The sequence below is a fragment of the Trachinotus anak genome, unplaced genomic scaffold (genome assembly GCF_046630095.1).
Source record: "Trachinotus anak isolate AG129_WGS33_773 ecotype Australia unplaced genomic scaffold, CSIRO_AGI_Tana_v1 ptg000001l, whole genome shotgun sequence".
Lineage (NCBI taxonomy): Eukaryota > Metazoa > Chordata > Actinopteri > Carangiformes > Carangidae > Trachinotus > Trachinotus anak.
Window position 1 is genome coordinate 15,322,572 of NW_027273852.1, and position 24,277 is coordinate 15,346,848.

At 51.9% G+C, this 24,277-nt stretch overlaps 29 non-coding genes across 29 annotated transcripts; all 29 read left to right on the forward strand.

Annotated features, from left to right (window-relative positions):
* Nucleotides 1-650: 650 nt before the first annotated feature.
* LOC139625774 (U1 spliceosomal RNA) lies at nucleotides 651-814 on the forward strand. Its single transcript, XR_011692015.1, has one exon. It is a non-coding gene; the product is annotated as a U1 spliceosomal RNA (small nuclear RNA).
* A 658-nt stretch (nucleotides 815-1,472) lies between these two features.
* Nucleotides 1,473-1,636, forward strand: LOC139625785 (U1 spliceosomal RNA). Its single transcript, XR_011692016.1, has one exon. It is a non-coding gene; the product is annotated as a U1 spliceosomal RNA (small nuclear RNA).
* A 658-nt stretch (nucleotides 1,637-2,294) lies between these two features.
* LOC139625796 (U1 spliceosomal RNA) lies at nucleotides 2,295-2,458 on the forward strand. Its single transcript, XR_011692017.1, has one exon. It is a non-coding gene; the product is annotated as a U1 spliceosomal RNA (small nuclear RNA).
* Nucleotides 2,459-3,116: 658 nt separating this feature from the next.
* Nucleotides 3,117-3,280, forward strand: LOC139625807 (U1 spliceosomal RNA). Its single transcript, XR_011692018.1, has one exon. It is a non-coding gene; the product is annotated as a U1 spliceosomal RNA (small nuclear RNA).
* Nucleotides 3,281-3,938: 658 nt separating this feature from the next.
* LOC139625818 (U1 spliceosomal RNA) lies at nucleotides 3,939-4,102 on the forward strand. The gene has a single exon (XR_011692019.1). It is a non-coding gene; the product is annotated as a U1 spliceosomal RNA (small nuclear RNA).
* A 658-nt stretch (nucleotides 4,103-4,760) lies between these two features.
* LOC139625829 (U1 spliceosomal RNA) lies at nucleotides 4,761-4,924 on the forward strand. Its single transcript, XR_011692020.1, has one exon. It is a non-coding gene; the product is annotated as a U1 spliceosomal RNA (small nuclear RNA).
* Nucleotides 4,925-5,582: 658 nt separating this feature from the next.
* On the forward strand, nucleotides 5,583-5,746 carry LOC139626533 (U1 spliceosomal RNA). The gene has a single exon (XR_011692332.1). It is a non-coding gene; the product is annotated as a U1 spliceosomal RNA (small nuclear RNA).
* Nucleotides 5,747-6,404: 658 nt separating this feature from the next.
* LOC139625840 (U1 spliceosomal RNA) lies at nucleotides 6,405-6,568 on the forward strand. The gene has a single exon (XR_011692021.1). It is a non-coding gene; the product is annotated as a U1 spliceosomal RNA (small nuclear RNA).
* A 658-nt stretch (nucleotides 6,569-7,226) lies between these two features.
* LOC139625851 (U1 spliceosomal RNA) lies at nucleotides 7,227-7,390 on the forward strand. The gene has a single exon (XR_011692022.1). It is a non-coding gene; the product is annotated as a U1 spliceosomal RNA (small nuclear RNA).
* A 658-nt stretch (nucleotides 7,391-8,048) lies between these two features.
* LOC139626486 (U1 spliceosomal RNA) lies at nucleotides 8,049-8,212 on the forward strand. Its single transcript, XR_011692309.1, has one exon. It is a non-coding gene; the product is annotated as a U1 spliceosomal RNA (small nuclear RNA).
* A 658-nt stretch (nucleotides 8,213-8,870) lies between these two features.
* Nucleotides 8,871-9,034, forward strand: LOC139625872 (U1 spliceosomal RNA). Its single transcript, XR_011692025.1, has one exon. It is a non-coding gene; the product is annotated as a U1 spliceosomal RNA (small nuclear RNA).
* A 658-nt stretch (nucleotides 9,035-9,692) lies between these two features.
* LOC139625877 (U1 spliceosomal RNA) lies at nucleotides 9,693-9,856 on the forward strand. Its single transcript, XR_011692027.1, has one exon. It is a non-coding gene; the product is annotated as a U1 spliceosomal RNA (small nuclear RNA).
* A 658-nt stretch (nucleotides 9,857-10,514) lies between these two features.
* Nucleotides 10,515-10,678, forward strand: LOC139625884 (U1 spliceosomal RNA). Its single transcript, XR_011692029.1, has one exon. It is a non-coding gene; the product is annotated as a U1 spliceosomal RNA (small nuclear RNA).
* Nucleotides 10,679-11,336: 658 nt separating this feature from the next.
* Nucleotides 11,337-11,500, forward strand: LOC139625889 (U1 spliceosomal RNA). The gene has a single exon (XR_011692031.1). It is a non-coding gene; the product is annotated as a U1 spliceosomal RNA (small nuclear RNA).
* A 658-nt stretch (nucleotides 11,501-12,158) lies between these two features.
* LOC139625894 (U1 spliceosomal RNA) lies at nucleotides 12,159-12,322 on the forward strand. Its single transcript, XR_011692032.1, has one exon. It is a non-coding gene; the product is annotated as a U1 spliceosomal RNA (small nuclear RNA).
* Nucleotides 12,323-12,980: 658 nt separating this feature from the next.
* Nucleotides 12,981-13,144, forward strand: LOC139626939 (U1 spliceosomal RNA). Its single transcript, XR_011692467.1, has one exon. It is a non-coding gene; the product is annotated as a U1 spliceosomal RNA (small nuclear RNA).
* A 658-nt stretch (nucleotides 13,145-13,802) lies between these two features.
* Nucleotides 13,803-13,966, forward strand: LOC139625899 (U1 spliceosomal RNA). Its single transcript, XR_011692038.1, has one exon. It is a non-coding gene; the product is annotated as a U1 spliceosomal RNA (small nuclear RNA).
* A 658-nt stretch (nucleotides 13,967-14,624) lies between these two features.
* On the forward strand, nucleotides 14,625-14,788 carry LOC139626537 (U1 spliceosomal RNA). Its single transcript, XR_011692333.1, has one exon. It is a non-coding gene; the product is annotated as a U1 spliceosomal RNA (small nuclear RNA).
* A 658-nt stretch (nucleotides 14,789-15,446) lies between these two features.
* LOC139625903 (U1 spliceosomal RNA) lies at nucleotides 15,447-15,610 on the forward strand. Its single transcript, XR_011692039.1, has one exon. It is a non-coding gene; the product is annotated as a U1 spliceosomal RNA (small nuclear RNA).
* A 658-nt stretch (nucleotides 15,611-16,268) lies between these two features.
* On the forward strand, nucleotides 16,269-16,432 carry LOC139625907 (U1 spliceosomal RNA). Its single transcript, XR_011692040.1, has one exon. It is a non-coding gene; the product is annotated as a U1 spliceosomal RNA (small nuclear RNA).
* A 658-nt stretch (nucleotides 16,433-17,090) lies between these two features.
* Nucleotides 17,091-17,254, forward strand: LOC139625914 (U1 spliceosomal RNA). The gene has a single exon (XR_011692041.1). It is a non-coding gene; the product is annotated as a U1 spliceosomal RNA (small nuclear RNA).
* Nucleotides 17,255-17,912: 658 nt separating this feature from the next.
* On the forward strand, nucleotides 17,913-18,076 carry LOC139625920 (U1 spliceosomal RNA). Its single transcript, XR_011692043.1, has one exon. It is a non-coding gene; the product is annotated as a U1 spliceosomal RNA (small nuclear RNA).
* Nucleotides 18,077-18,734: 658 nt separating this feature from the next.
* On the forward strand, nucleotides 18,735-18,898 carry LOC139626543 (U1 spliceosomal RNA). Its single transcript, XR_011692334.1, has one exon. It is a non-coding gene; the product is annotated as a U1 spliceosomal RNA (small nuclear RNA).
* A 658-nt stretch (nucleotides 18,899-19,556) lies between these two features.
* Nucleotides 19,557-19,720, forward strand: LOC139625929 (U1 spliceosomal RNA). Its single transcript, XR_011692046.1, has one exon. It is a non-coding gene; the product is annotated as a U1 spliceosomal RNA (small nuclear RNA).
* Nucleotides 19,721-20,378: 658 nt separating this feature from the next.
* On the forward strand, nucleotides 20,379-20,542 carry LOC139625935 (U1 spliceosomal RNA). Its single transcript, XR_011692047.1, has one exon. It is a non-coding gene; the product is annotated as a U1 spliceosomal RNA (small nuclear RNA).
* Nucleotides 20,543-21,200: 658 nt separating this feature from the next.
* Nucleotides 21,201-21,364, forward strand: LOC139625941 (U1 spliceosomal RNA). The gene has a single exon (XR_011692048.1). It is a non-coding gene; the product is annotated as a U1 spliceosomal RNA (small nuclear RNA).
* A 658-nt stretch (nucleotides 21,365-22,022) lies between these two features.
* LOC139625946 (U1 spliceosomal RNA) lies at nucleotides 22,023-22,186 on the forward strand. Its single transcript, XR_011692049.1, has one exon. It is a non-coding gene; the product is annotated as a U1 spliceosomal RNA (small nuclear RNA).
* Nucleotides 22,187-22,844: 658 nt separating this feature from the next.
* LOC139625950 (U1 spliceosomal RNA) lies at nucleotides 22,845-23,008 on the forward strand. The gene has a single exon (XR_011692050.1). It is a non-coding gene; the product is annotated as a U1 spliceosomal RNA (small nuclear RNA).
* Nucleotides 23,009-23,666: 658 nt separating this feature from the next.
* On the forward strand, nucleotides 23,667-23,830 carry LOC139625956 (U1 spliceosomal RNA). The gene has a single exon (XR_011692051.1). It is a non-coding gene; the product is annotated as a U1 spliceosomal RNA (small nuclear RNA).
* The last annotated feature ends 447 nt before the right edge of the window (nucleotides 23,831-24,277 follow it).

Consider the following 24,277-nt stretch of genomic DNA (forward strand, 5'->3'; position numbering starts at 1 on the left):
GTTGAAGGAAAACCACAGCCTTTCAAGATGGCCACATGCTGCGCGTTGTGCTGGTTTCCAGCTGAAGGTGACGTGGGATTGTCTTGACTTTGAGCTCGGAGGTTACTTTTGCAGTTTGTCCAGAACGTGGCAGCGTTACCCGTACGCTGTGAAGCTGTGCGTTCACTGAAGACGCTCCCCCGTGATACTGATGATGGAAGTGGGCGTGGCCTTTTGAGATAATGGAAAAACTGCGTGCTCTACTCTGTGATTTCGTGCTGTCTTTCTGGGAAAAGCGTGCGCTAGACATTCTCCTATTGCTATTGGCATCGGTGTCGGGCTTTGGTGCGGTCGCTGCTGTCCCACGGACAAAACAGCGCGCTGCGTGGCTTTTTCAGCTTGCCGAGTAGCTTTACATGCAATCTCACCGCATACCACACTGCAGCAGTGTTTACTTACTTTGTTTTGCCAGAACAAGTGAGCGAGGGAACAAAACAAATGTGTACCTCATACCACACTGCAGCAGTGTCTGCAACTTTTCCTGCAACTTGTGCAGCGTCAAAGTTGAGTTGACGCTAAAGGCACTGAACTCTGGGATTATGCGTTTTAAGCACCGTCACCCAGGGCGCCGTGCCTGGGAATGAGCCCCCTGTCTCTGACACTTCCAACTCATACTTACCTGGCAGGGGAGATACCATGATCAAGAAGGTGGTTCACCCAGGGCGAGGCTCAGCCATTGCACTCCGGTTGTGCTGACCCCTGCGAATTCCCCAAATGTGGGAATCTCGACTGCATAATTTCTGGTAGTGGGGGACTGCGTTCGCGCTCTCCCCTGATTATTATGTTGAAGGAAAACCACAGCCTTTCAAGATGGCCACATGCTGCGCGTTGTGCTGGTTTCCAGCTGAAGGTGACGTGGGATTGTCTTGACTTTGAGCTCGGAGGTTACTTTTGCAGTTTGTCCAGAACGTGGCAGCGTTTCCCGTACGCTGTGAAGCTGTGCGTTCACTGAAGACGCTCCCCCGTGATACTGATGATGGAAGTGGGCGTGGCCTTTTGAGATGATGGAAAAACTGCGTGCTCTACTCTGTGATTTCGTGCTGTCTTTCTGGGAAAAGCGTGCGCTAGACATTCTCCTATTGCTATTGGCATCGGTGTCGGGCTTTGGTGCGGTCGCTGCTGTCCCACGGACAAAACAGCGCGCTGCGTGGCTTTTTCAGCTTGCCGAGTAGCTTTACATGCAATCTTACCGCATACCACACTGCAGCAGTGTTTACTTACTTTGTTTTGCCAGAACAAGTGAGCGAGGGAACAAAACAAATGTGTACCACATACCACACTGCAGCAGTGTCTGCAACTTTTCCTGCAACTTGTGCAGCGTCAAAGTTGAGTTGACGCTAAAGGCACTGAACTCTGGGATTATGCGTTTTAAGCACCGTCACCCAGGGCGCCGTGCCTGGGAATGAGCCCCCTGTCTCTGACACTTCCAACTCATACTTACCTGGCAGGGGAGATACCATGATCAAGAAGGTGGTTCACCCAGGGCGAGGCTCAGCCATTGCACTCCGGTTGTGCTGACCCCTGCGAATTCCCCAAATGTGGGAATCTCGACTGCATAATTTCTGGTAGTGGGGGACTGCGTTCGCGCTCTCCCCTGATTATTATGTTGAAGGAAAACCACAGCCTTTCAAGATGGCCACATGCTGCGCGTTGTGCTGGTTTCCAGCTGAAGGTGACGTGGGATTGTCTTGACTTTGAGCTCGGAGGTTACTTTTGCAGTTTGTCCAGAACGTGGCAGCGTTTCCCGTACGCTGTGAAGCTGTGCGTTCACTGAAGACGCTCCCCCGTGATACTGATGATGGAAGTGGGCGTGGCCTTTTGAGATGATGGAAAAACTGCGTGCTCTACTCTGTGATTTCGTGCTGTCTTTCTGGGAAAAGCGTGCGCTAGACATTCTCCTATTGCTATTGGCATCAGTGTCGGGCTTTGGTGCGGTCGCTGCTGTCCCACGGACAAAACAGCGCGCTGCGTGGCTTTTTCAGCTTGCCGAGTAGCTTTACATGCAATCTTACCGCATACCACACTGCAGCAGTGTTTACTTACTTTGTTTTGCCAGAACAAGTGAGCGAGGGAACAAAACAAATGTGTACCACATACCACACTGCAGCAGTGTCTGCAACTTTTCCTGCAACTTGTGCAGCGTCAAAGTTGAGTTGACGCTAAAGGCACTGAACTCTGGGATTATGCGTTTTAAGCACCGTCACCCAGGGCGCCGTGCCTGGGAATGAGCCCCCTGTCTCTGACACTTCCAACTCATACTTACCTGGCAGGGGAGATACCATGATCAAGAAGGTGGTTCACCCAGGGCGAGGCTCAGCCATTGCACTCCGGTTGTGCTGACCCCTGCGAATTCCCCAAATGTGGGAATCTCGACTGCATAATTTCTGGTAGTGGGGGACTGCGTTCGCGCTCTCCCCTGATTATTATGTTGAAGGAAAACCACAGCCTTTCAAGATGGCCACATGCTGCGCGTTGTGCTGGTTTCCAGCTGAAGGTGACGTGGGATTGTCTTGACTTTGAGCTCGGAGGTTACTTTTGCAGTTTGTCCAGAACGTGGCAGCGTTTCCCGTACGCTGTGAAGCTGTGCGTTCACTGAAGACGCTCCCCCGTGATACTGATGATGGAAGTGGGCGTGGCCTTTTGAGATGATGGAAAAACTGCGTGCTCTACTCTGTGATTTCGTGCTGTCTTTCTGGGAAAAGCGTGCGCTAGACATTCTCCTATTGCTATTGGCATCGGTGTCGGGCTTTGGTGCGGTCGCTGCTGTCCCACGGACAAAACAGCGCGCTGCGTGGCTTTTTCAGCTTGCCGAGTAGCTTTACATGCAATCTTACCGCATACCACACTGCAGCAGTGTTTACTTACTTTGTTTTGCCAGAACAAGTGAGCGAGGGAACAAAACAAATGTGTACCACATACCACACTGCAGCAGTGTCTGCAACTTTTCCTGCAACTTGTGCAGCGTCAAAGTTGAGTTGACGCTAAAGGCACTGAACTCTGGGATTATGCGTTTTAAGCACCGTCACCCAGGGCGCCGTGCCTGGGAATGAGCCCCCTGTCTCTGACACTTCCAACTCATACTTACCTGGCAGGGGAGATACCATGATCAAGAAGGTGGTTCACCCAGGGCGAGGCTCAGCCATTGCACTCCGGTTGTGCTGACCCCTGCGAATTCCCCAAATGTGGGAATCTCGACTGCATAATTTCTGGTAGTGGGGGACTGCGTTCGCGCTCTCCCCTGATTATTATGTTGAAGGAAAACCACAGCCTTTCAAGATGGCCACATGCTGCGCGTTGTGCTGGTTTCCAGCTGAAGGTGACGTGGGATTGTCTTGACTTTGAGCTCGGAGGTTACTTTTGCAGTTTGTCCAGAACGTGGCAGTGTTTCCCGTACGCTGTGAAGCTGTGCGTTCACTGAAGACGCTCCCCCGTGATACTGATGATGGAAGTGGGCGTGGCCTTTTGAGATAATGGAAAAACTGCATGCTCTACTCTGTGATTTCGTGCTGTCTTTCTGGGAAAAGCGTGCGCTAGACATTCTCCTATTGCTATTGGCATCGGTGTCGGGCTTTGGTGCGGTCGCTGCTGTCCCACGGACAAAACAGCGCGCTGCGTGGCTTTTTCAGCTTGCCGAGTAGCTTTACATGCAATCTTACCGCATACCACACTGCAGCAGTGTTTACTTACTTTGTTTTGCCAGAACAAGTGAGCGAGGGAACAAAACAAATGTGTACCACATACCACACTGCAGCAGTGTCTGCAACTTTTCCTGCAACTTGTGCAGCGTCAAAGTTGAGTTGACGCTAAAGGCACTGAACTCTGGGATTATGCGTTTTAAGCACCGTCACCCAGGGCGCCGTGCCTGGGAATGAGCCCCCTGTCTCTGACACTTCCAACTCATACTTACCTGGCAGGGGAGATACCATGATCAAGAAGGTGGTTCACCCAGGGCGAGGCTCAGCCATTGCACTCCGGTTGTGCTGACCCCTGCGAATTCCCCAAATGTGGGAATCTCGACTGCATAATTTCTGGTAGTGGGGGACTGCGTTCGCGCTCTCCCCTGATTATTATGTTGAAGGAAAACCACAGCCTTTCAAGATGGCCACATGCTGCGCGTTGTGCTGGTTTCCAGCTGAAGGTGACGTGGGATTGTCTTGACTTTGAGCTCGGAGGTTACTTTTGCAGTTTGTCCAGAACGTGGCAGCGTTTCCCGTACGCTGTGAAGCTGTGCGTTCACTGAAGACGCTCCCCCGTGATACTGATGATGGAAGTGGGCGTGGCCTTTTGAGATGATGGAAAAACTGCGTGCTCTACTCTGTGATTTCGTGCTGTCTTTCTGGGAAAAGCGTGCGCTAGACATTCTCCTATTGCTATTGGCATCGGTGTCGGGCTTTGGTGCGGTCGCTGCTGTCCCACGGACAAAACAGCGCGCTGCGTGGCTTTTTCAGCTTGCCGAGTAGCTTTACATGCAATCTTACCGCATACCACACTGCAGCAGTGTTTACTTACTTTGTTTTGCCAGAACAAGTGAGCGAGGGAACAAAACAAATGTGTACCACATACCACACTGCAGCAGTGTCTGCAACTTTTCCTGCAACTTGTGCAGCGTCAAAGTTGAGTTGACGCTAAAGGCACTGAACTCTGGGATTATGCGTTTTAAGCACCGTCACCCAGGGCGCCGTGCCTGGGAATGAGCCCCCTGTCTCTGACACTTCCAACTCATACTTACCTGGCAGGGGAGATACCATGATCAAGAAGGTGGTTCACCCAGGGCGAGGCTCAGCCATTGCACTCCGGTTGTGCTGACCCCTGCGAATTCCCCAAATGTGGGAATCTCGACTGCATAATTTCTGGTAGTGGGGGACTGCGTTCGCGCTCTCCCCTGATTATTATGTTGAAGGAAAACCACAGCCTTTCAAGATGGCCACATGCTGCGCGTTGTGCTGGTTTCCAGCTGAAGGTGACGTGGGATTGTCTTGACTTTGAGCTCGGAGGTTACTTTTGCAGTTTGTCCAGAACGTGGCAGCGTTTCCCGTACGCTGTGAAGCTGTGCGTTCACTGAAGACGCTCCCCCGTGATACTGATGATGGAAGTGGGCGTGGCCTTTTGAGATGATGGAAAAACTGCGTGCTCTACTCTGTGATTTCGTGCTGTCTTTCTGGGAAAAGCGTGCGCTAGACATTCTCCTATTGCTATTGGCATCAGTGTCGGGCTTTGGTGCGGTCGCTGCTGTCCCACGGACAAAACAGCGCGCTGCGTGGCTTTTTCAGCTTGCCGAGTAGCTTTACATGCAATCTCACCGCATACCACACTGCAGCAGTGTTTACTTACTTTGTTTTGCCAGAACAAGTGAGCGAGGGAACAAAACAAATGTGTACCACATACCACACTGCAGCAGTGTCTGCAACTTTTCCTGCAACTTGTGCAGCGTCAAAGTTGAGTTGACGCTAAAGGCACTGAACTCTGGGATTATGCGTTTTAAGCACCGTCACCCAGGGCGCCGTGCCTGGGAATGAGCCCCCTGTCTCTGACACTTCCAACTCATACTTACCTGGCAGGGGAGATACCATGATCAAGAAGGTGGTTCACCCAGGGCGAGGCTCAGCCATTGCACTCCGGTTGTGCTGACCCCTGCGAATTCCCCAAATGTGGGAATCTCGACTGCATAATTCCTGGTAGTGGGGGACTGCGTTCGCGCTCTCCCCTGATTATTATGTTGAAGGAAAACCACAGCCTTTCAAGATGGCCACATGCTGCGCGTTGTGCTGGTTTCCAGCTGAAGGTGACGTGGGATTGTCTTGACTTTGAGCTCGGAGGTTACTTTTGCAGTTTGTCCAGAACGTGGCAGCGTTTCCCGTACGCTGTGAAGCTGTGCGTTCACTGAAGACGCTCCCCCGTGATACTGATGATGGAAGTGGGCGTGGCCTTTTGAGATGATGGAAAAACTGCGTGCTCTACTCTGTGATTTCGTGCTGTCTTTCTGGGAAAAGCGTGCGCTAGACATTCTCCTATTGCTATTGGCATCAGTGTCGGGCTTTGGTGCGGTCGCTGCTGTCCCACGGACAAAACAGCGCGCTGCGTGGCTTTTTCAGCTTGCCGAGTAGCTTTACATGCAATCTTACCGCATACCACACTGCAGCAGTGTTTACTTACTTTGTTTTGCCAGAACAAGTGAGCGAGGGAACAAAACAAATGTGTACCACATACCACACTGCAGCAGTGTCTGCAACTTTTCCTGCAACTTGTGCAGCGTCAAAGTTGAGTTGACGCTAAAGGCACTGAACTCTGGGATTATGCGTTTTAAGCACCGTCACCCAGGGCGCCGTGCCTGGGAATGAGCCCCCTGTCTCTGACACTTCCAACTCATACTTACCTGGCAGGGGAGATACCATGATCAAGAAGGTGGTTCACCCAGGGCGAGGCTCAGCCATTGCACTCCGGTTGTGCTGACCCCTGCGAATTCCCCAAATGTGGGAATCTCGACTGCATAATTTCTGGTAGTGGGGGACTGCGTTCGCGCTCTCCCCTGATTATTATGTTGAAGGAAAACCACAGCCTTTCAAGATGGCCACATGCTGCGCGTTGTGCTGGTTTCCAGCTGAAGGTGACGTGGGATTGTCTTGACTTTGAGCTCGGAGGTTACTTTTGCAGTTTGTCCAGAACGTGGCAGCGTTTCCCGTACGCTGTGAAGCTGTGCGTTCACTGAAGACGCTCCCCCGTGATACTGATGATGGAAGTGGGCGTGGCCTTTTGAGATGATGGAAAAACTGCGTGCTCTACTCTGTGATTTCGTGCTGTCTTTCTGGGAAAAGCGTGCGCTAGACATTCTCCTATTGCTATTGGCATCGGTGTCGGGCTTTGGTGCGGTCGCTGCTGTCCCACGGACAAAACAGCGCGCTGCGTGGCTTTTTCAGCTTGCCGAGTAGCTTTACATGCAATCTTACCGCATACCACACTGCAGCAGTGTTTACTTACTTTGTTTTGCCAGAACAAGTGAGCGAGGGAACAAAACAAATGTGTACCACATACCACACTGCAGCAGTGTCTGCAACTTTTCCTGCAACTTGTGCAGCGTCAAAGTTGAGTTGACGCTAAAGGCACTGAACTCTGGGATTATGCGTTTTAAGCACCGTCACCCAGGGCGCCGTGCCTGGGAATGAGCCCCCTGTCTCTGACACTTCCAACTCATACTTACCTGGCAGGGGAGATACCATGATCAAGAAGGTGGTTCACCCAGGGCGAGGCTCAGCCATTGCACTCCGGTTGTGCTGACCCCTGCGAATTCCCCAAATGTGGGAATCTCGACTGCATAATTTCTGGTAGTGGGGGACTGCGTTCGCGCTCTCCCCTGATTATTATGTTGAAGGAAAACCACAGCCTTTCAAGATGGCCACATGCTGCGCGTTGTGCTGGTTTCCAGCTGAAGGTGACGTGGGATTGTCTTGACTTTGAGCTCGGAGGTTACTTTTGCAGTTTGTCCAGAACGTGGCAGTGTTTCCCGTACGCTGTGAAGCTGTGCGTTCACTGAAGACGCTCCCCCGTGATACTGATGATGGAAGTGGGCGTGGCCTTTTGAGATAATGGAAAAACTGCATGCTCTACTCTGTGATTTCGTGCTGTCTTTCTGGGAAAAGCGTGCGCTAGACATTCTCCTATTGCTATTGGCATCGGTGTCGGGCTTTGGTGCGGTCGCTGCTGTCCCACGGACAAAACAGCGCGCTGCGTGGCTTTTTCAGCTTGCCGAGAAGCTTTACATGCAATCTCACCGCATACCACACTGCAGCAGTGTTTACTTACTTTGTTTTGCCAGAACAAGTGAGCGAGGGAACAAAACAAATGTGTACCTCATACCACACTGCAGCAGTGTCTGCAACTTTTCCTGCAACTTGTGCAGCGTCAAAGTTGAGTTGACGCTAAAGGCACTGAACTCTGGGATTATGCGTTTTAAGCACCGTCACCCAGGGCGCCGTGCCTGGGAATGAGCCCCCTGTCTCTGACACTTCCAACTCATACTTACCTGGCAGGGGAGATACCATGATCAAGAAGGTGGTTCACCCAGGGCGAGGCTCAGCCATTGCACTCCGGTTGTGCTGACCCCTGCGAGTTCCCCAAATGTGGGAATCTCGACTGCATAATTTCTGGTAGTGGGGGACTGCGTTCGCGCTCTCCCCTGATTATTATGTTGAAGGAAAACCACAGCCTTTCAAGATGGCCACATGCTGCGCGTTGTGCTGGTTTCCAGCTGAAGGTGACGTGGGATTGTCTTGACTTTGAGCTCGGAGGTTACTTTTGCAGTTTGTCCAGAACGTGGCAGCGTTTCCCGTACGCTGTGAAGCTGTGCGTTCACTGAAGACGCTCCCCCGTGATACTGATGATGGAAGTGGGCGTGGCCTTTTGAGATGATGGAAAAACTGCGTGCTCTACTCTGTGATTTCGTGCTGTCTTTCTGGGAAAAGCGTGCGCTAGACATTCTCCTATTGCTATTGGCATCGGTGTCGGGCTTTGGTGCGGTCGCTGCTGTCCCACGGACAAAACAGCGCGCTGCGTGGCTTTTTCAGCTTGCCGAGTAGCTTTACATGCAATCTTACCGCATACCACACTGCAGCAGTGTTTACTTACTTTGTTTTGCCAGAACAAGTGAGCGAGGGAACAAAACAAATGTGTACCACATACCACACTGCAGCAGTGTCTGCAACTTTTCCTGCAACTTGTGCAGCGTCAAAGTTGAGTTGACGCTAAAGGCACTGAACTCTGGGATTATGCGTTTTAAGCACCGTCACCCAGGGCGCCGTGCCTGGGAATGAGCCCCCTGTCTCTGACACTTCCAACTCATACTTACCTGGCAGGGGAGATACCATGATCAAGAAGGTGGTTCACCCAGGGCGAGGCTCAGCCATTGCACTCCGGTTGTGCTGACCCCTGCGAATTCCCCAAATGTGGGAATCTCGACTGCATAATTTCTGGTAGTGGGGGACTGCGTTCGCGCTCTCCCCTGATTATTATGTTGAAGGAAAACCACAGCCTTTCAAGATGGCCACATGCTGCGCGTTGTGCTGGTTTCCAGCTGAAGGTGACGTGGGATTGTCTTGACTTTGAGCTCGGAGGTTACTTTTGCAGTTTGTCCAGAACGTGGCAGCGTTACCCGTACGCTGTGAAGCTGTGCGTTCACTGAAGACGCTCCCCCGTGATACTGATGATGGAAGTGGGCGTGGCCTTTTGAGATAATGGAAAAACTGCGTGCTCTACTCTGTGATTTCGTGCTGTCTTTCTGGGAAAAGCGTGCGCTAGACATTCTCCTATTGCTATTGGCATCGGTGTCGGGCTTTGGTGCGGTCGCTGCTGTCCCACGGACAAAACAGCGCGCTGCGTGGCTTTTTCAGCTTGCCGAGTAGCTTTACATGCAATCTCACCGCATACCACACTGCAGCAGTGTTTACTTACTTTGTTTTGCCAGAACAAGTGAGCGAGGGAACAAAACAAATGTGTACCTCATACCACACTGCAGCAGTGTCTGCAACTTTTCCTGCAACTTGTGCAGCGTCAAAGTTGAGTTGACGCTAAAGGCACTGAACTCTGGGATTATGCGTTTTAAGCACCGTCACCCAGGGCGCCGTGCCTGGGAATGAGCCCCCTGTCTCTGACACTTCCAACTCATACTTACCTGGCAGGGGAGATACCATGATCAAGAAGGTGGTTCACCCAGGGCGAGGCTCAGCCATTGCACTCCGGTTGTGCTGACCCCTGCGAATTCCCCAAATGTGGGAATCTCGACTGCATAATTTCTGGTAGTGGGGGACTGCGTTCGCGCTCTCCCCTGATTATTATGTTGAAGGAAAACCACAGCCTTTCAAGATGGCCACATGCTGCGCGTTGTGCTGGTTTCCAGCTGAAGGTGACGTGGGATTGTCTTGACTTTGAGCTCGGAGGTTACTTTTGCAGTTTGTCCAGAACGTGGCAGCGTTTCCCGTACGCTGTGAAGCTGTGCGTTCACTGAAGACGCTCCCCCGTGATACTGATGATGGAAGTGGGCGTGGCCTTTTGAGATGATGGAAAAACTGCGTGCTCTACTCTGTGATTTCGTGCTGTCTTTCTGGGAAAAGCGTGCGCTAGACATTCTCCTATTGCTATTGGCATCGGTGTCGGGCTTTGGTGCGGTCGCTGCTGTCCCACGGACAAAACAGCGCGCTGCGTGGCTTTTTCAGCTTGCCGAGTAGCTTTACATGCAATCTTACCGCATACCACACTGCAGCAGTGTTTACTTACTTTGTTTTGCCAGAACAAGTGAGCGAGGGAACAAAACAAATGTGTACCACATACCACACTGCAGCAGTGTCTGCAACTTTTCCTGCAACTTGTGCAGCGTCAAAGTTGAGTTGACGCTAAAGGCACTGAACTCTGGGATTATGCGTTTTAAGCACCGTCACCCAGGGCGCCGTGCCTGGGAATGAGCCCCCTGTCTCTGACACTTCCAACTCATACTTACCTGGCAGGGGAGATACCATGATCAAGAAGGTGGTTCACCCAGGGCGAGGCTCAGCCATTGCACTCCGGTTGTGCTGACCCCTGCGAATTCCCCAAATGTGGGAATCTCGACTGCATAATTTCTGGTAGTGGGGGACTGCGTTCGCGCTCTCCCCTGATTATTATGTTGAAGGAAAACCACAGCCTTTCAAGATGGCCACATGCTGCGCGTTGTGCTGGTTTCCAGCTGAAGGTGACGTGGGATTGTCTTGACTTTGAGCTCGGAGGTTACTTTTGCAGTTTGTCCAGAACGTGGCAGCGTTTCCCGTACGCTGTGAAGCTGTGCGTTCACTGAAGACGCTCCCCCGTGATACTGATGATGGAAGTGGGCGTGGCCTTTTGAGATGATGGAAAAACTGCGTGCTCTACTCTGTGATTTCGTGCTGTCTTTCTGGGAAAAGCGTGCGCTAGACATTCTCCTATTGCTATTGGCATCAGTGTCGGGCTTTGGTGCGGTCGCTGCTGTCCCACGGACAAAACAGCGCGCTGCGTGGCTTTTTCAGCTTGCCGAGTAGCTTTACATGCAATCTTACCGCATACCACACTGCAGCAGTGTTTACTTACTTTGTTTTGCCAGAACAAGTGAGCGAGGGAACAAAACAAATGTGTACCACATACCACACTGCAGCAGTGTCTGCAACTTTTCCTGCAACTTGTGCAGCGTCAAAGTTGAGTTGACGCTAAAGGCACTGAACTCTGGGATTATGCGTTTTAAGCACCGTCACCCAGGGCGCCGTGCCTGGGAATGAGCCCCCTGTCTCTGACACTTCCAACTCATACTTACCTGGCAGGGGAGATACCATGATCAAGAAGGTGGTTCACCCAGGGCGAGGCTCAGCCATTGCACTCCGGTTGTGCTGACCCCTGCGAATTCCCCAAATGTGGGAATCTCGACTGCATAATTTCTGGTAGTGGGGGACTGCGTTCGCGCTCTCCCCTGATTATTATGTTGAAGGAAAACCACAGCCTTTCAAGATGGCCACATGCTGCGCGTTGTGCTGGTTTCCAGCTGAAGGTGACGTGGGATTGTCTTGACTTTGAGCTCGGAGGTTACTTTTGCAGTTTGTCCAGAACGTGGCAGCGTTTCCCGTACGCTGTGAAGCTGTGCGTTCACTGAAGACGCTCCCCCGTGATACTGATGATGGAAGTGGGCGTGGCCTTTTGAGATGATGGAAAAACTGCGTGCTCTACTCTGTGATTTCGTGCTGTCTTTCTGGGAAAAGCGTGCGCTAGACATTCTCCTATTGCTATTGGCATCGGTGTCGGGCTTTGGTGCGGTCGCTGCTGTCCCACGGACAAAACAGCGCGCTGCGTGGCTTTTTCAGCTTGCCGAGTAGCTTTACATGCAATCTTACCGCATACCACACTGCAGCAGTGTTTACTTACTTTGTTTTGCCAGAACAAGTGAGCGAGGGAACAAAACAAATGTGTACCACATACCACACTGCAGCAGTGTCTGCAACTTTTCCTGCAACTTGTGCAGCGTCAAAGTTGAGTTGACGCTAAAGGCACTGAACTCTGGGATTATGCGTTTTAAGCACCGTCACCCAGGGCGCCGTGCCTGGGAATGAGCCCCCTGTCTCTGACACTTCCAACTCATACTTACCTGGCAGGGGAGATACCATGATCAAGAAGGTGGTTCACCCAGGGCGAGGCTCAGCCATTGCACTCCGGTTGTGCTGACCCCTGCGAATTCCCCAAATGTGGGAATCTCGACTGCATAATTTCTGGTAGTGGGGGACTGCGTTCGCGCTCTCCCCTGATTATTATGTTGAAGGAAAACCACAGCCTTTCAAGATGGCCACATGCTGCGCGTTGTGCTGGTTTCCAGCTGAAGGTGACGTGGGATTGTCTTGACTTTGAGCTCGGAGGTTACTTTTGCAGTTTGTCCAGAACGTGGCAGTGTTTCCCGTACGCTGTGAAGCTGTGCGTTCACTGAAGACGCTCCCCCGTGATACTGATGATGGAAGTGGGCGTGGCCTTTTGAGATAATGGAAAAACTGCATGCTCTACTCTGTGATTTCGTGCTGTCTTTCTGGGAAAAGCGTGCGCTAGACATTCTCCTATTGCTATTGGCATCGGTGTCGGGCTTTGGTGCGGTCGCTGCTGTCCCACGGACAAAACAGCGCGCTGCGTGGCTTTTTCAGCTTGCCGAGTAGCTTTACATGCAATCTTACCGCATACCACACTGCAGCAGTGTTTACTTACTTTGTTTTGCCAGAACAAGTGAGCGAGGGAACAAAACAAATGTGTACCACATACCACACTGCAGCAGTGTCTGCAACTTTTCCTGCAACTTGTGCAGCGTCAAAGTTGAGTTGACGCTAAAGGCACTGAACTCTGGGATTATGCGTTTTAAGCACCGTCACCCAGGGCGCCGTGCCTGGGAATGAGCCCCCTGTCTCTGACACTTCCAACTCATACTTACCTGGCAGGGGAGATACCATGATCAAGAAGGTGGTTCACCCAGGGCGAGGCTCAGCCATTGCACTCCGGTTGTGCTGACCCCTGCGAATTCCCCAAATGTGGGAATCTCGACTGCATAATTTTTGGTAGTGGGGGACTGCGTTCGCGCTCTCCCCTGATTATTATGTTGAAGGAAAACCACAGCCTTTCAAGATGGCCACATGCTGCGCGTTGTGCTGGTTTCCAGCTGAAGGTGACGTGGGATTGTCTTGACTTTGAGCTCGGAGGTTACTTTTGCAGTTTGTCCAGAACGTGGCAGCGTTTCCCGTACGCTGTGAAGCTGTGCGTTCACTGAAGACGCTCCCCCGTGATACTGATGATGGAAGTGGGCGTGGCCTTTTGAGATGATGGAAAAACTGCGTGCTCTACTCTGTGATTTCGTGCTGTCTTTCTGGGAAAAGCGTGCGCTAGACATTCTCCTATTGCTATTGGCATCGGTGTCGGGCTTTGGTGCGGTCGCTGCTGTCCCACGGACAAAACAGCGCGCTGCGTGGCTTTTTCAGCTTGCCGAGTAGCTTTACATGCAATCTTACCGCATACCACACTGCAGCAGTGTTTACTTACTTTGTTTTGCCAGAACAAGTGAGCGAGGGAACAAAACAAATGTGTACCACATACCACACTGCAGCAGTGTCTGCAACTTTTCCTGCAACTTGTGCAGCGTCAAAGTTGAGTTGACGCTAAAGGCACTGAACTCTGGGATTATGCGTTTTAAGCACCGTCACCCAGGGCGCCGTGCCTGGGAATGAGCCCCCTGTCTCTGACACTTCCAACTCATACTTACCTGGCAGGGGAGATACCATGATCAAGAAGGTGGTTCACCCAGGGCGAGGCTCAGCCATTGCACTCCGGTTGTGCTGACCCCTGCGAATTCCCCAAATGTGGGAATCTCGACTGCATAATTTCTGGTAGTGGGGGACTGCGTTCGCGCTCTCCCCTGATTATTATGTTGAAGGAAAACCACAGCCTTTCAAGATGGCCACATGCTGCGCGTTGTGCTGGTTTCCAGCTGAAGGTGACGTGGGATTGTCTTGACTTTGAGCTCGGAGGTTACTTTTGCAGTTTGTCCAGAACGTGGCAGCGTTTCCCGTACGCTGTGAAGCTGTGCGTTCACTGAAGACGCTCCCCCGTGATACTGATGATGGAAGTGGGCGTGGCCTTTTGAGATGATGGAAAAACTGCGTGCTCTACTCTGTGATTTCGTGCTGTCTTTCTGGGAAAAGCGTGCGCTAGACATTCTCCTATTGCTATTGGCATCAGTGTCGGGCTTTGGTGCGGTCGCTGCTGTCCCACGGACAAAACAGCGCGCTGCGTGGCTTTTTCAGCTTGCCGAGTAGCTTTACATGCAATCTCACCGCATACCACACTGCAGCAGTGTTTACTTACTTTGTTTTGCCAGAACAAGTGAGCGAGGGAACAAAACAAATGTGTACCACATACCACACTGCAGCAGTGTCTGCAACTTTTCCTGCAACTTGTGCAGCGTCAAAGTTGAGTTGACGCTAAAGGCACTGAACTCTGGGATTATGCGTTTTAAGCACCGTCACCCAGGGCGCCGTGCCTGGGAATGAGCCCCCTGTCTCTGACACTTCCAACTCATACTTACCTGGCAGGGGAGATACCATGATCAAGAAGGTGGTTCACCCAGGGCGAGGCTCAGCCATTGCACTCCGGTTGTGCTGACCCCTGCGAATTCCCCAAATGTGGGAATCTCGACTGCATAATTCCTGGTAGTGGGGGACTGCGTTCGCGCTCTCCCCTGATTATTATGTTGAAGGAAAACCACAGCCTTTCAAGATGGCCACATGCTGCGCGTTGTGCTGGTTTCCAGCTGAAGGTGACGTGGGATTGTCTTGACTTTGAGCTCGGAGGTTACTTTTGCAGTTTGTCCAGAACGTGGCAGCGTTTCCCGTACGCTGTGAAGCTGTGCGTTCACTGAAGACGCTCCCCCGTGATACTGATGATGGAAGTGGGCGTGGCCTTTTGAGATGATGGAAAAACTGCGTGCTCTACTCTGTGATTTCGTGCTGTCTTTCTGGGAAAAGCGTGCGCTAGACATTCTCCTATTGCTATTGGCATCGGTGTCGGGCTTTGGTGCGGTCGCTGCTGTCCCACGGACAAAACAGCGCGCTGCGTGGCTTTTTCAGCTTGCCGAGTAGCTTTACATGCAATCTTACCGCATACCACACTGCAGCAGTGTTTACTTACTTTGTTTTGCCAGAACAAGTGAGCGAGGGAACAAAACAAATGTGTACCACATACCACACTGCAGCAGTGTCTGCAACTTTTCCTGCAACTTGTGCAGCGTCAAAGTTGAGTTGACGCTAAAGGCACTGAACTCTGGGATTATGCGTTTTAAGCACCGTCACCCAGGGCGCCGTGCCTGGGAATGAGCCCCCTGTCTCTGACACTTCCAACTCATACTTACCTGGCAGGGGAGATACCATGATCAAGAAGGTGGTTCACCCAGGGCGAGGCTCAGCCATTGCACTCCGGTTGTGCTGACCCCTGCGAATTCCCCAAATGTGGGAATCTCGACTGCATAATTTCTGGTAGTGGGGGACTGCGTTCGCGCTCTCCCCTGATTATTATGTTGAAGGAAAACCACAGCCTTTCAAGATGGCCACATGCTGCGCGTTGTGCTGGTTTCCAGCTGAAGGTGACGTGGGATTGTCTTGACTTTGAGCTCGGAGGTTACTTTTGCAGTTTGTCCAGAACGTGGCAGCGTTTCCCGTACGCTGTGAAGCTGTGCGTTCACTGAAGACGCTCCCCCGTGATACTGATGATGGAAGTGGGCGTGGCCTTTTGAGATGATGGAAAAACTGCGTGCTCTACTCTGTGATTTCGTGCTGTCTTTCTGGGAAAAGCGTGCGCTAGACATTCTCCTATTGCTATTGGCATCGGTGTCGGGCTTTGGTGCGGTCGCTGCTGTCCCACGGACAAAACAGCGCGCTGCGTGGCTTTTTCAGCTTGCCGAGTAGCTTTACATGCAATCTTACCGCATACCACACTGCAGCAGTGTTTACTTACTTTGTTTTGCCAGAACAAGTGAGCGAGGGAACAAAACAAATGTGTACCACATACCACACTGCAGCAGTGTCTGCAACTTTTCCTGCAACTTGTGCAGCGTCAAAGTTGAGTTGACGCTAAAGGCACTGAACTCTGGGATTATGCGTTTTAAGCACCGTCACCCAGGGCGCCGTGCCTGGGAATGAGCCCCCTGTCTCTGACACTTCCAACTCATACTTACCTGGCAGGGGAGATACCATGATCAAGAAGGTGGTTCACCCAGGGCGAGGCTCAGCCATTGCACTCCGGTTGTGCTGACCCCTGCGAATTCCCCAAATGTGGGAATCTCGACTGCATAATTTCTGGTAGTGGGGGACTGCGTTCGCGCTCTCCCCTGATTATTATGTTGAAGGAAAACCACAGCCTTTCAAGATGGCCACATGCTGCGCGTTGTGCTGGTTTCCAGCTGAAGGTGACGTGGGATTGTCTTGACTTTGAGCTCGGAGGTTACTTTTGCAGTTTGTCCAGAACGTGGCAGTGTTTCCCGTACGCTGTGAAGCTGTGCGTTCACTGAAGACGCTCCCCCGTGATACTGATGATGGAAGTGGGCGTGGCCTTTTGAGATAATGGAAAAACTGCATGCTCTACTCTGTGATTTCGTGCTGTCTTTCTGGGAAAAGCGTGCGCTAGACATTCTCCTATTGCTATTGGCATCGGTGTCGGGCTTTGGTGCGGTCGCTGCTGTCCCACGGACAAAACAGCGCGCTGCGTGGCTTTTTCAGCTTGCCGAGTAGCTTTACATGCAATCTTACCGCATACCACACTGCAGCAGTGTTTACTTACTTTGTTTTGCCAGAACAAGTGAGCGAGGGAACAAAACAAATGTGTACCACATACCACACTGCAGCAGTGTCTGCAACTTTTCCTGCAACTTGTGCAGCGTCAAAGTTGAGTTGACGCTAAAGGCACTGAACTCTGGGATTATGCGTTTTAAGCACCGTCACCCAGGGCGCCGTGCCTGGGAATGAGCCCCCTGTCTCTGACACTTCCAACTCATACTTACCTGGCAGGGGAGATACCATGATCAAGAAGGTGGTTCACCCAGGGCGAGGCTCAGCCATTGCACTCCGGTTGTGCTGACCCCTGCGAATTCCCCAAATGTGGGAATCTCGACTGCATAATTTCTGGTAGTGGGGGACTGCGTTCGCGCTCTCCCCTGATTATTATGTTGAAGGAAAACCACAGCCTTTCAAGATGGCCACATGCTGCGCGTTGTGCTGGTTTCCAGCTGAAGGTGACGTGGGATTGTCTTGACTTTGAGCTCGGAGGTTACTTTTGCAGTTTGTCCAGAACGTGGCAGCGTTTCCCGTACGCTGTGAAGCTGTGCGTTCACTGAAGACGCTCCCCCGTGATACTGATGATGGAAGTGGGCGTGGCCTTTTGAGATGATGGAAAAACTGCGTGCTCTACTCTGTGATTTCGTGCTGTCTTTCTGGGAAAAGCGTGCGCTAGACATTCTCCTATTGCTATTGGCATCGGTGTCGGGCTTTGGTGCGGTCGCTGCTGTCCCACGGACAAAACAGCGCGCTGCGTGGCTTTTTCAGCTTGCCGAGTAGCTTTACATGCAATCTTACCGCATACCACACTGCAGCAGTGTTTACTTACTTTGTTTTGCCAGAACAAGTGAGCGAGGGAACAAAACAAATGTGTACCACATACCACACTGCAGCAGTGTCTGCAACTTTTCCTGCAACTTGTGCAGCGTCAAAGTTGAGTTGACGCTAAAGGCACTGAACTCTGGGATTATGCGTTTTAAGCACCGTCACCCAGGGCGCCGTGCCTGGGAATGAGCCCCCTGTCTCTGACACTTCCAACTCATACTTACCTGGCAGGGGAGATACCATGATCAAGAAGGTGGTTCACCCAGGGCGAGGCTCAGCCATTGCACTCCGGTTGTGCTGACCCCTGCGAATTCCCCAAATGTGGGAATCTCGACTGCATAATTTCTGGTAGTGGGGGACTGCGTTCGCGCTCTCCCCTGATTATTATGTTGAAGGAAAACCACAGCCTTTCAAGATGGCCACATGCTGCGCGTTGTGCTGGTTTCCAGCTGAAGGTGACGTGGGATTGTCTTGACTTTGAGCTCGGAGGTTACTTTTGCAGTTTGTCCAGAACGTGGCAGCGTTTCCCGTACGCTGTGAAGCTGTGCGTTCACTGAAGACGCTCCCCCGTGATACTGATGATGGAAGTGGGCGTGGCCTTTTGAGATGATGGAAAAACTGCGTGCTCTACTCTGTGATTTCGTGCTGTCTTTCTGGGAAAAGCGTGCGCTAGACATTCTCCTATTGCTATTGGCATCAGTGTCGGGCTTTGGTGCGGTCGCTGCTGTCCCACGGACAAAACAGCGCGCTGCGTGGCTTTTTCAGCTTGCCGAGTAGCTTTACATGCAATCTCACCGCATACCACACTGCAGCAGTGTTTACTTACTTTGTTTTGCCAGAACAAGTGAGCGAGGGAACAAAACAAATGTGTACCACATACCACACTGCAGCAGTGTCTGCAACTTTTCCTGCAACTTGTGCAGCGTCAAAGTTGAGTTGACGCTAAAGGCACTGAACTCTGGGATTATGCGTTTTAAGCACCGTCACCCAGGGCGCCGTGCCTGGGAATGAGCCCCCTGTCTCTGACACTTCCAACTCATACTTACCTGGCAGGGGAGATACCATGATCAAGAAGGTGGTTCACCCAGGGCGAGGCTCAGCCATTGCACTCCGGTTGTGCTGACCCCTGCGAATTCCCCAAATGTGGGAATCTCGACTGCATAATTCCTGGTAGTGGGGGACTGCGTTCGCGCTCTCCCCTGATTATTATGTTGAAGGAAAACCACAGCCTTTCAAGATGGCCACATGCTGCGCGTTGTGCTGGTTTCCAGCTGAAGGTGACGTGGGATTGTCTTGACTTTGAGCTCGGAGGTTACTTTTGCAGTTTGTCCAGAACGTGGCAGCGTTTCCCGTACGCTGTGAAGCTGTGCGTTCACTGAAGACGCTCCCCCGTGATACTGATGATGGAAGTGGGCGTGGCCTTTTGAGATGATGGAAAAACTGCGTGCTCTACTCTGTGATTTCGTGCTGTCTTTCTGGGAAAAGCGTGCGCTAGACATTCTCCTATTGCTATTGGCATCGGTGTCGGGCTTTGGTGCGGTCGCTGCTGTCCCACGGACAAAACAGCGCGCTGCGTGGCTTTTTCAGCTTGCCGAGTAGCTTTACATGCAATCTTACCGCATACCACACTGCAGCAGTGTTTACTTACTTTGTTTTGCCAGAACAAGTGAGCGAGGGAACAAAACAAATGTGTACCACATACCACACTGCAGCAGTGTCTGCAACTTTTCCTGCAACTTGTGCAGCGTCAAAGTTGAGTTGACGCTAAAGGCACTGAACTCTGGGATTATGCGTTTTAAGCACCGTCACCCAGGGCGCCGTGCCTGGGAATGAGCCCCCTGTCTCTGACACTTCCAACTCATACTTACCTGGCAGGGGAGATACCATGATCAAGAAGGTGGTTCACCCAGGGCGAGGCTCAGCCATTGCACTCCGGTTGTGCTGACCCCTGCGAATTCCCCAAATGTGGGAATCTCGACTGCATAATTTCTGGTAGTGGGGGACTGCGTTCGCGCTCTCCCCTGATTATTATGTTGAAGGAAAACCACAGCCTTTCAAGATGGCCACATGCTGCGCGTTGTGCTGGTTTCCAGCTGAAGGTGACGTGGGATTGTCTTGACTTTGAGCTCGGAGGTTACTTTTGCAGTTTGTCCAGAACGTGGCAGCGTTTCCCGTACGCTGTGAAGCTGTGCGTTCACTGAAGACGCTCCCCCGTGATACTGATGATGGAAGTGGGCGTGGCCTTTTGAGATGATGGAAAAACTGCGTGCTCTACTCTGTGATTTCGTGCTGTCTTTCTGGGAAAAGCGTGCGCTAGACATTCTCCTATTGCTATTGGCATCGGTGTCGGGCTTTGGTGCGGTCGCTGCTGTCCCACGGACAAAACAGCGCGCTGCGTGGCTTTTTCAGCTTGCCGAGTAGCTTTACATGCAATCTTACCGCATACCACACTGCAGCAGTGTTTACTTACTTTGTTTTGCCAGAACAAGTGAGCGAGGGAACAAAACAAATGTGTACCACATACCACACTGCAGCAGTGTCTGCAACTTTTCCTGCAACTTGTGCAGCGTCAAAGTTGAGTTGACGCTAAAGGCACTGAACTCTGGGATTATGCGTTTTAAGCACCGTCACCCAGGGCGCCGTGCCTGGGAATGAGCCCCCTGTCTCTGACACTTCCAACTCATACTTACCTGGCAGGGGAGATACCATGATCAAGAAGGTGGTTCACCCAGGGCGAGGCTCAGCCATTGCACTCCGGTTGTGCTGACCCCTGCGAATTCCCCAAATGTGGGAATCTCGACTGCATAATTTCTGGTAGTGGGGGACTGCGTTCGCGCTCTCCCCTGATTATTATGTTGAAGGAAAACCACAGCCTTTCAAGATGGCCACATGCTGCGCGTTGTGCTGGTTTCCAGCTGAAGGTGACGTGGGATTGTCTTGACTTTGAGCTCGGAGGTTACTTTTGCAGTTTGTCCAGAACGTGGCAGCGTTACCCGTACGCTGTGAAGCTGTGCGTTCACTGAAGACGCTCCCCCGTGATACTGATGATGGAAGTGGGCGTGGCCTTTTGAGATAATGGAAAAACTGCGTGCTCTACTCTGTGATTTCGTGCTGTCTTTCTGGGAAAAGCGTGCGCTAGACATTCTCCTATTGCTATTGGCATCGGTGTCGGGCTTTGGTGCGGTCGCTGCTGTCCCACGGACAAAACAGCGCGCTGCGTGGCTTTTTCAGCTTGCCGAGTAGCTTTACATGCAATCTCACCGCATACCACACTGCAGCAGTGTTTACTTACTTTGTTTTGCCAGAACAAGTGAGCGAGGGAACAAAACAAATGTGTACCACATACCACACTGCAGCAGTGTCTGCAACTTTTCCTGCAACTTGTGCAGCGTCAAAGTTGAGTTGACGCTAAAGGCACTGAACTCTGGGATTATGCGTTTTAAGCACCGTCACCCAGGGCGCCGTGCCTGGGAATGAGCCCCCTGTCTCTGACACTTCCAACTCATACTTACCTGGCAGGGGAGATACCATGATCAAGAAGGTGGTTCACCCAGGGCGAGGCTCAGCCATTGCACTCCGGTTGTGCTGACCCCTGCGAATTCCCCAAATGTGGGAATCTCGACTGCATAATTTCTGGTAGTGGGGGACTGCGTTCGCGCTCTCCCCTGATTATTATGTTGAAGGAAAACCACAGCCTTTCAAGATGGCCACATGCTGCGCGTTGTGCTGGTTTCCAGCTGAAGGTGACGTGGGATTGTCTTGACTTTGAGCTCGGAGGTTACTTTTGCAGTTTGTCCAGAACGTGGCAGCGTTTCCCGTACGCTGTGAAGCTGTGCGTTCACTGAAGACGCTCCCCCGTGATACTGATGATGGAAGTGGGCGTGGCCTTTTGAGATGATGGAAAAACTGCGTGCTCTACTCTGTGATTTCGTGCTGTCTTTCTGGGAAAAGCGTGCGCTAGACATTCTCCTATTGCTATTGGCATCGGTGTCGGGCTTTGGTGCGGTCGCTGCTGTCCCACGGACAAAACAGCGCGCTGCGTGGCTTTTTCAGCTTGCCGAGTAGCTTTACATGCAATCTTACCGCATACCACACTGCAGCAGTGTTTACTTACTTTGTTTTGCCAGAACAAGTGAGCGAGGGAACAAAACAAATGTGTACCACATACCACACTGCAGCAGTGTCTGCAACTTTTCCTGCAACTTGTGCAGCGTCAAAGTTGAGTTGACGCTAAAGGCACTGAACTCTGGGATTATGCGTTTTAAGCACCGTCACCCAGGGCGCCGTGCCTGGGAATGAGCCCCCTGTCTCTGACACTTCCAACTCATACTTACCTGGCAGGGGAGATACCATGATCAAGAAGGTGGTTCACCCAGGGCGAGGCTCAGCCATTGCACTCCGGTTGTGCTGACCCCTGCGAATTCCCCAAATGTGGGAATCTCGACTGCATAATTTCTGGTAGTGGGGGACTGCGTTCGCGCTCTCCCCTGATTATTATGTTGAAGGAAAACCACAGCCTTTCAAGATGGCCACATGCTGCGCGTTGTGCTGGTTTCCAGCTGAAGGTGACGTGGGATTGTCTTGACTTTGAGCTCGGAGGTTACTTTTGCAGTTTGTCCAGAACGTGGCAGCGTTTCCCGTACGCTGTGAAGCTGTGCGTTCACTGAAGACGCTCCCCCGTGATACTGATGATGGAAGTGGGCGTGGCCTTTTGAGATGATGGAAAAACTGCGTGCTCTACTCTGTGATTTCGTGCTGTCTTTCTGGGAAAAGCGTGCGCTAGACATTCTCCTATTGCTATTGGCATCGGTGTCGGGCTTTGGTGCGGTCGCTGCTGTCCCACGGACAAAACAGCGCGCTGCGTGGCTTTTTCAGCTTGCCGAGTAGCTTTACATGCAATCTTACCGCATACCACACTGCAGCAGTGTTTACTTACTTTGTTTTGCCAGAACAAGTGAGCGAGGGAACAAAACAAATGTGTACCACATACCACACTGCAGCAGTGTCTGCAACTTTTCCTGCAACTTGTGCAGCGTCAAAGTTGAGTTGACGCTAAAGGCACTGAACTCTGGGATTATGCGTTTTAAGCACCGTCACCCAGGGCGCCGTGCCTGGGAATGAGCCCCCTGTCTCTGACACTTCCAACTCATACTTACCTGGCAGGGGAGATACCATGATCAAGAAGGTGGTTCACCCAGGGCGAGGCTCAGCCATTGCACTCCGGTTGTGCTGACCCCTGCGAATTCCCCAAATGTGGGAATCTCGACTGCATAATTTCTGGTAGTGGGGGACTGCGTTCGCGCTCTCCCCTGATTATTATGTTGAAGGAAAACCACAGCCTTTCAAGATGGCCACATGCTGCGCGTTGTGCTGGTTTCCAGCTGAAGGTGACGTGGGATTGTCTTGACTTTGAGCTCGGAGGTTACTTTTGCAGTTTGTCCAGAACGTGGCAGCGTTTCCCGTACGCTGTGAAGCTGTGCGTTCACTGAAGACGCTCCCCCGTGATACTGATGATGGAAGTGGGCGTGGCCTTTTGAGATGATGGAAAAACTGCGTGCTCTACTCTGTGATTTCGTGCTGTCTTTCTGGGAAAAGCGTGCGCTAGACATTCTCCTATTGCTATTGGCATCGGTGTCGGGCTTTGGTGCGGTCGCTGCTGTCCCACGGACAAAACAGCGCGCTGCGTGGCTTTTTCAGCTTGCCGAGTAGCTTTACATGCAATCTTACCGCATACCACACTGCAGCAGTGTTTACTTACTTTGTTTTGCCAGAACAAGTGAGCGAGGGAACAAAACAAATGTGTACCACATACCACACTGCAGCAGTGTCTGCAACTTTTCCTGCAACTTGTGCAGCGTCAAAGTTGAGTTGACGCTAAAGGCACTGAACTCTGGGATTATGCGTTTTAAGCACCGTCACCCAGGGCGCCGTGCCTGGGAATGAGCCCCCTGTCTCTGACACTTCCAACTCATACTTACCTGGCAGGGGAGATACCATGATCAAGAAGGTGGTTCACCCAGGGCGAGGCTCAGCCATTGCACTCCGGTTGTGCTGACCCCTGCGAATTCCCCAAATGTGGGAATCTCGACTGCATAATTTCTGGTAGTGGGGGACTGCGTTCGCGCTCTCCCCTGATTATTATGTTGAAGGAAAACCACAGCCTTTCAAGATGGCCACATGCTGCGCGTTGTGCTGGTTTCCAGCTGAAGGTGACGTGGGATTGTCTTGACTTTGAGCTCGGAGGTTACTTTTGCAGTTTGTCCAGAACGTGGCAGTGTTTCCCGTACGCTGTGAAGCTGTGCGTTCACTGAAGACGCTCCCCCGTGATACTGATGATGGAAGTGGGCGTGGCCTTTTGAGATAATGGAAAAACTGCATGCTCTACTCTGTGATTTCGTGCTGTCTTTCTGGGAAAAGCGTGCGCTAGACATTCTCCTATTGCTATTGGCATCGGTGTCGGGCTTTGGTGCGGTCGCTGCTGTCCCACGGACAAAACAGCGCGCTGCGTGGCTTTTTCAGCTTGCCGAGTAGCTTTACATGCAATCTTACCGCATACCACACTGCAGCAGTGTTTACTTACT